Below are 10,109 nucleotides of genomic sequence, written 5' to 3' on the forward strand. Positions count from 1 at the left end.
TATCACCGTGTACCGACACACAGACATTGATGGTATCACCGTGTACCGACACACAGATATTGATGATGTCACCGTGTACCGACACACAGATATTGATGATATCACCGTGAACCGACACACTGACATTGATGATATCACCGTGTACCGACACACAGATATTGATGATATCACCGTGTACTGACACACAGATATTGATGATGTCACCGTGTACCATCACACAGACATTGATGGTATCACCGTTTACCGACACACATATATTGATGGTATCACCGTGTACCATCACACAGATATTGATGGTATCACCGTGTACCGACACACAGTTATTGATGGTATAACCGTGTACCGACACACAGACATTGATGATATCACCGTGTATCGACACACAGATATTGATGGTATCATCGTGTACCGACACACAGATATTGATGATGTCACCACGTACTGACACACAGATATTGATGGTTTCACCGTGTACCGACACACAGACATTGATGGTTTCACCGTGTACCGACACACAGACAATGATGGTATCACCGTGTACCGACACACAGATATTGATGGTATCACCGTGTACCGACACACAGATATTGATGATGTCACAATGTACTGACACACAGACATTGATGGTATCACCGTGTACCGACACACAAATATTGATGATGTCACCATGTACTGACACACAGACATTGATGATGTCACCGTGTACCGACACACAGACATTGATGATATCACCGTGTACCGACACACAGATATTGATGGTATCACCGTGTACCGACACACAGACATTGATGGTATCACCGTGTTCCGACACACAGACATTGATGATATCACTGTGTACCGACACATAGATATTGATGATGTCACCATGTACTGACACACAGACATTGATGGTATCACCGTGTACCGACACAGAGACATTGATGATATCACTGTGTACCGACACACATATAATGATGATATCACGTGTACTGACACACAGATATTGATGATATCACCGTGTATCGACACACAGAGATTGATGATATCACCGTGTACCGGCACACAGACATTGATGGTATCACCGTGTACCGACACACAGACATTGATGGTATCACCGTGTACCGACACACAGATATTGATGATGTCACCGTGTACCGACACACAGATATTGATGATATCACCGTGAACCGACACACTGACATTGATGATATCACCGTGTACCGACACACAGATATTGATGATATCACCGTGTACTGACACACAGATATTGATGATGTCACCGTGTACCATCACACAGACATTGATGGTATCACCGTTTACCGACACACATATATTGATGGTATCACCGTGTACCATCACACAGATATTGATGGTATCACCGTGTACCGACACACAGTTATTGATGGTATAACCGTGTACCGACACACAGACATTGATGATATCACCGTGTATCGACACACAGATATTGATGGTATCATCGTGTACCGACACACAGATATTGATGATGTCACCACGTACTGACACACAGATATTGATGTTATCACCGTGTACCGACACACAGACATTGATGGTTTCACCGTGTACCGACACACAGACATTGATGGTATCACCGTGTACCGACACACAGATATTGATGGTATCACCGTGTACCGACACACAGATATTGATGATGTCACAATGTACTGACACACAGACATTGATGGTATCACCGTGTACCGACACACAAATATTGATGATGTCACCATGTACTGACACACAGACATTGATGATGTCACCGTGTACCGACACACAGACATTGATGATATCACCGTGTACCGACACACAGATATTGATGGTATCACCGTGTACCGACACACAGACATTGATGGTATCACCGTGTTCCGACACACAGACATTGATGATATCACTGTGTACCGACACATAGATATTGATGATGTCACCATGTACTGACACACAGACATTGATGGTATCACCGTGTACCGACACAGAGACATTGATGATATCACTGTGTACCGACACACATATAATGATGATATCACGTGTACTGACACACAGATATTGATGATATCACCGTGTATCGACACACAGAGATTGATGGTATCACCGTGTACCGACACACAGACATTGATGGTATCACCATGAACCGACACACTGACATTGATGATATCACCGTGTACCGACATACACAGACATTGATGATAACACCGTGTACCGACACACTGACATTGATGATGTCACCGTTTACCGACACACAGACATTGATGATATCACCGTGAACCGACACACTGACATTGATGATGTCACCGTGTACCGACACACATACATTGATGGTATCACCGTGAACCATCACACTGACATTGATGATACCACCGTGTACCGACACACAGACATTGATGATATCACCGTGTACCGACACACAGACATTGATGATATCACCGTGTACCGGCACACAGACATTGATGGTTTCACCGTGTACCGACACACAGACATTGATGGTATCACCGTGTACCGACACACAGATATTGATGATGTCACCGTGTACCGACACACAGATATTGATGATATCACCGTGAACCGACACACTGACATTGATGATATCACCGTGTACCGACACACAGATATTGATGATATCACCGTGTACTGACACACAGATATTGATGATGTCACCGTGTACCATCACACAGACATTGATGGTATCACCGTTTACCGACACACATATATTGATGGTATCACCGTGTACCATCACACAGATATTGATGGTATCACCGTGTACCGACACACAGTTATTGATGGTATAACCGTGTACCGACACACAGACATTGATGATATCACCGTGTATCGACACACAGATATTGATGGTATCATCGTGTACCGACACACAGATATTGATGATGTCACCGTGTACCGACACACAGACATTGATGGTTTCACCGTGTACCGACACACAGACATTGATGGTTTCACCGTGTACCGACATACAGACATTGATTGTATCACCGTGTACTGACACACAGATATTGATGGTATCACCGTGTACCGACACACAAATATTGATGATGTCACCATGTACTGACACACAGACATTGATGATGTCACCGTGTACCGACACACAGACATTGATGGAATCACCGTGTACCGACACACAGACATTGATGATATCACCGTGTACCGACACACAGATATTGATGGTATCACCGTGTACCGACACACAGACATTGATGGTATCACCGTGTTCCGACACACAGACATTGATGATATCACTGTGTACCGACACATAGATATTGATGATGTCACCATGTACTGACACACAGACATTGATGGTTTCACCGTGTACCGACACACAGACATTGATGATATCACTGTGTACCGACACACATATAATGATGAAATCACCGTGAACCGACACACAGATATTGATGATATCACTGTGTACCGACACACAGATATTGATGGTATCACCGTGTACCGACACACAGACATTGATGATGTCACCGTGTACCGACACACAGATATTGATGATATCACTGTGTACCGACACACAGACATTGATGATATCACCGTGTACCGACACACAGACATTGATGATGTCACCGTGTACCGACACACAGACATTGATGGTATCACCGTGAACCATCACACAGACATTGATGATATCACCGTGAACCGACACACAGATATTGATGATATCACTGTGTACGGACACACAAATAATGATGATATCACCGTGTACCGACACACAGAGATTGATGGTATCACCGTGTACCGACACACAGACATTGATGATATCACTGTGTACCGACACACATATAATGATGATATCACGTGTACTGACACACAGATATTGATGATATCACCGTGTATCGACACACAGAGATTGATGGTATCACCGTGTACCGACACACAGACATTGATGGTATCACCGTGTACCGACACACAAATATTGATGATATCACCGTGTACCGACACACAGACATTGATGATATCACCGTGTACCGACACACAGATATTGATGATGTCACCATGTACTGACACACAGACATTGATGGTTTCACCGTGTACCGACACTCAAATATTGATGATATCACCGTGAACCGACACACTGACATTGATGATATCACCGTGTACCGACACACAGACATTGATGATAACACCGTGTACTGACACACTGACATTGATGATGTCACCGTTTACCGACACACAGACATTGATGATATCACCGTGAACCGACACACTGACATTGATGATGTCACCGTGTACCGACACACAGATATTGATGATATCACCGTGTACCGACACACAGACATTGATGCTATCACTGTGTACCGACACACAGACATTGATGGTATCACCGTGTACCGACACACAGACATTGATGCTATCACTGTGTACCGACACACAGACATTGATGATATCACCGTGTACCGACACACAGACATTGATGCTATCACTGTGTACCGACACACAGACATTGATGCTATCACTGTGTACCGACACACATACATTGATGGTATCACCGTGTACCGACACACAGACATTGATGCTATCACTGTGTACCGACACACAGACATTGATGATATCACCGTGTACCGACACACAGACATTGATGATATCACCGTGTACCGACACACATACATTGATGTTATCACCGTGTACCGACCCACAGACATTGATGGTATCACCGTGTACCGACACACAGATATTGATGCTATCACCGTGTACCGACACACAGACATTGATGCTATCACTGTGTACCGACACACAGACATTGATGTACGCTGATAACACAAAACGTGTCTTACTGTCCGGATATGAGTGTTTGACTGTCCTGATATGAGTGTCTTACTGTCCTGGTATATAATTGTCTTACTGTCCGGACATATACATGTCTTACTGTCCGGGTATTAAGTGTCTTACTGTCCGGGTATTAAGTGTCTTACTCTCCGGATATATAAATGTCTTACTGTCCGTATATATAAGTGTCTTACTGTCCGGATATATAAGTGTCTTACTGTCCGGATATATAAGTGTCTTACTATCCGGGTATTAAGTGTCTTACTGTCCGGATATATAAGTGTCTAACTGTCCGGATATATAAGTGTTTAACTGTCCGGATATATAAGTGTCTTACTGTCCGGATATATAAGTGTCTTACTGTCCGGATATATAAGTGTCTTACTGTCCGGATATATAAATTTGTATCTTACTGCCCGGATATAAAAGTGTCTAACTGTCCGGATATATAAGTGTCTTACTGTCCGGATACAAAAGTGTCTGACTGTCCGGATATATAAGTGTTTGACTGTCCTGATATAAGTGTCTTACTCTGTCCGGATATATAAGTGTCTTACTGTCCAGATATAAAAGTGTCTTACTGTCCGTATATATAAGTGTCTTACTGTCCGGGTATTAAGTGTCTTACTCTCCGGATATATAAATGTCTTACTGTCCGTATATATTTGTGTCTTACTGTCTGGATATATAAGTGTCTTACTGTCCGGATATATACGTGTCTTACTGTCCGGATATATTTGTGTCTTACTGTCAGTATATATTTGTGTTTTACGGTCCGTATATATAAGTGTCTAACTGTCCGTATATATAAGTGTCTTACTGTCCGTATATATAAGTGTCTTACTGTCCAGATATAAAAGTGTCTTACTGTCCGTATATATAAGTGTCTTACTGTCCGGGTATTAAGTGTCTTACTCTCCGGATATATAAATGTCTTACTGTCCGTATATATAAGTGTCTAACTGTCCGTATATATAAGTGTCTAACTGTCCGTATATATAAGTGTCTTACTGTCCGGATATATAAGTGTCTAGCTGTCCGTACATATTTGTGTCTTACTGTCCGTATATATTTGTGTCTTACTGTCCGTATATATAAGTGTCTAACTGTCCGTATATATAAGTGTCTAACTGTCCGTATATATAAGTGTCTTACTGTCCGGATATATAAGTGTCTTACTGTCCGGATATATTTGTGTTTTACGGTCCGTATATATAAGTGTCTTACTGTCCGGATATATTTGTGTTTTACGGTCCGTATATATAAGTGTCTTACTGTCCGGATATATAAGTGTCTAACTGTCCGTATATATAAGTGTCTAACTGTCCGGATATATAAGTGTCTTACTGTCCGGATATAAAAGTGTCTAACTGTCCGGATATATAAGTGTCTTACTGTCCGGATACAAAAGTGTCTGACTGTCCGGATACAAAAGTGTCTGACTGTCCGGATATATAAGTGTCTTACTGTCCGGATATAAAAGTGTCTAACTGTCCGGATATATAAGTGTCTTACTGTCCGGATATATAAGTGTCTAACTGTCCGTATATATAAGTGTCTAACTGTCCGCATATATAAGTGTCTAACTGTCCGTATATATAAGTGTCTAACTGTCCGTATATATAAGTGTCTAACTGTCCGTATATATAAGTGTCTAACTGTCCGTATATATAAGTGTCTAACTGTCCAGATATAAAAGTGTCTAACTGTCCGTATATATAAGTGTCTAACTGTCCGTATATATAAGTGTCTAACTGTCCGTATATATAAGTGTCTAACTGTCCGGATATATAAGTGTCTTACTGTCCGGATATATAAGTGTCTAACTGTCCGTATATATAAGTGTCTAACTGTCCGTATATATAAGTGTCTAACTGTCCGGATATATAAGTGTCTAACTGTCCGTATATATAAGTGTCTAACTGTCCGTATATATAAGTGTCTAACTGTCCGCATATATAAGTGTCTAACTGTCCGTATATATAAGTGTCTAACTGTCCGTATATATAAGTGTCTAACTGTCCGTATATATAAGTGTCTAACTGTCCGGATATATAAGTGTCTTACTGTCCGGATATATAAGTGTCTTACTGTCCGGATATAAGTGTCTTACTCTGTCCGGATATATAAGTGTCTAGCTGTCCGTACATATTTGTGTCTTACTGTCCGCATATATAAATGTCCTACAGTCCGAATGTGTAAAAGTGCAACAGATTAAGGATGACGTAAGACCCGTTCGCCCGGCCGATCGCGGTTTGTGCGTCGTGCTCAGAAGCCGCACTATTAGAATATGTTGTTCCGAGTGTGATATTCAATTTTAATTAACTAGTGTGCTGTCTTATTAAATCTCCGCATAATAAAATGTTTGTGAAATGTAGTTTCTGTTTTATTGGAGACTGTGATTTAGCTGTTCTATTTACGACCCAGTTATCGCTCATGTTTAATTCAGCTAGTACTCAGGTCGAGGCAGCCCCAACGATCGATGGCGCGCCTAGCTACGGTAGAGTCACGTGTTTGCTTCGGAGCCCTACGTTACAGGGAAAACATCCCATATTGCATTGCTACTCCCATGAATGGCGCTATAAAACTTGCCTGGGACGGCGTGCTACTCCAGGGGGATAACCAATAAATAAAACGTTACCCAAATTAAGAAAAAAATTCCGGATTTTATTAAGAAAAAAGGAACATTAATTCAAATAAAACAAAATTTATAAAGTTTCCCTCTAGCACAGCAATATTTGAGGGAGCTGGTATGATTTAAAATCCATCATCGTATTGCCATTCACTCATTCCAGGTTGACCACTCAACAGAAATTCCACAAACGAAGAATGTTTTCAATTACTGGCGAGCCCTGGTATGGTCGCCCGCTTCTATCACGACCGTTGTCAAGGTAGCGTGGTGACCGATTTGATTACCTGTGGACAGATAACATTCGTTGTACAATATACCATTATTACCGGATAATGTCCACATTGTAATTCCACAACTTTATTGAATAGACGTGACCCGTACAAGTGTTGTTTCGATAGCCATTGCCTAGTTTCAAAGCACATTGCATTGCATAAAGACATATGTAGTTACAAATGTAGATATACATTGTCCATCTAAAGTAATAAGTGTAAGTAGACTTTGTCCATCTAAAATTACAACTGTAGGTAGACTTTGTCCATCTAAAGTTACAACTGTAGTAAGACTTTGTCCATATAAAGTCACAACCGTAGGAAGACTTTGTCCATCTAAAGCCACAAGTGTAGGTAGACTTTAGTAGACTTTGTCCATATAAAGTCACAACCGTAGGAAGACTTTGTCCATATAAAGTTACAAGTTTAGGTAGACATTGTCCAATCTAAAGCCACAATTGTAGGTAGACTTTGTCCATCTAAAGCCACAATTGTAGGTAGACTTTGTCCATATAAAGTTACAAGTTTAGGTAGACATTGTCCATCTAAAGCCACAATTGTAGGTAGACTTTGTCCATCTAAAGCCACAATTGTAGGTAGACTTTGTCCATATAAAGTTACAAGTTAGGTAGACTTTGGTCTATTTACAAGTTTATATTTACATTCTGTGTTGCATTTGCCTATATGTCGTTAGTAAACCAAATTGTATTCATCAGAGTGTATACTACAATTTACAGTGATTCGGTCAGAGTAGGGATACAGCCCCAGGTGTTGCTGGTCAAAACAATGGTCCCCAGTTACATTCGGCCAGGAGAGATTTCGAATGCTAGCATTTATCTACGTAAACCACCACAAAAAAAGCAACGCAAGTTATCAGAGTAAAATTTAATAATAGAAAAAATGAAGTCGACCGACTCGACACAAAATTATTATAAGCTCTATTCCTGATCTATAGGAAGTAATCAAATTGTCACTGTCGTCACACAGGGGCTCGTTGTCGAATTGTCAGAAATGCTAGACACGACAACATTTAAAGTCCAGCCTTTTAAAAAAAAAATCTTGCGAAAAATCGGCAGTATCGACATGGTTTCTGGTTGTGTATGCATACTGAATTATAGTTATGTGGTTATTCACTGATGTCAAAGGCCTACCTTACTCCAAAATCGAGCCCCTGTGAAGTTGAATATCGTCTGCTAAGTTAGCGACACTGATGTGACCGGTTAGACTGGATTCTGTTTCGAATGAAATATCCTTGGAATCGTTTTCACCTACTGTCAAGACGACGTTCATTTAGAATTTAAGAGATGATATTCCTCTGAAAATAACGTAAATCCAGTCGATAGAAACATAAGTGTTTCCGAGGAATCGAGTCTGTCCTGTGCAGTACCCATTCAACGCCGCATCACTTCTAAATGTTAACCGTATATCATGCGCCGAAAAACGGCTTTATTTTTAAACAATCAGAAATTACGCAATTGTGAACAATTTGAAGATATCTACAAACGTTTATAAAATATAATATAAAGCCAAATTGTGCAAAAAACATTTCATGTGATTGCTATTGTTAACGACATGAGGGACTATATTATTCCTTCTGGAAATTTCGGCTGTTCCGGTATTTGAACTTGATGACGTCAGTGATAGGGTAAGCGGCACATTTAAACGCGTCATAACCTACAGTAAATAAAAAATCTTTATGAATGTAAATATAAGCATTTAACTGTTACCAAATGGTAGTATACAGTCGATATGAATACAATTTGGGTGACAGATAAATATTTCCTGACGGGCGACATTCTATTTATCTGTCACCCAAATTGTATTCATATCGACTGTATACTACCATTTGGTAACAGTTCAATGCTTAAAGGTAGACTTTGTCCATATAAAGTTACAACTGTAGGTAGACTTTCTCCATCTAAAGTTACAACTGTAGTAAGACTTTTTCCATCTAAGCCACCAGTGTAGGTAGACTTTGTCCATCTAAAGCCACAACTGTAGGTAGACTTTGTCCATATAAAGTTACAACTCTAGGAAGACTTTGTCCATCTAAAGTTACAACTGAAGGAAGACTTTGTCCATCTAAAGTTACAAGTGTAAGATGACTTTGTCCATCTAAAGTTTCAAGTTTAGGTAAACTTTGTCCATATAAAGTCACAACCGTAGGAAGACTTTGTCCGTCTAAAGTTACAACTCTAGGAAGACTTTGTCCGTCTAAAGTTACAACTCTAGGAAGACTTTGTCCATCTAAAGTTACAAGTTTAGGTAGACATTGTCCATTTAAGTTACAACTGTAGGTAAGCTTTGTCCATCTAAATTTACAACTGTAGGTAAACTTTGTCCATATAAAGTGACAACTGTAGGTAGACTTTGTCCATCTAAAGCCACAAGTGTAGGTAGACTTTATCCATTAAAGTTACACATGTAGGCAAACTTTG

This window comes from Pecten maximus, chromosome 1 (genome assembly GCF_902652985.1).
Source record: "Pecten maximus chromosome 1, xPecMax1.1, whole genome shotgun sequence".
NCBI lineage: Eukaryota > Metazoa > Mollusca > Bivalvia > Pectinida > Pectinidae > Pecten > Pecten maximus.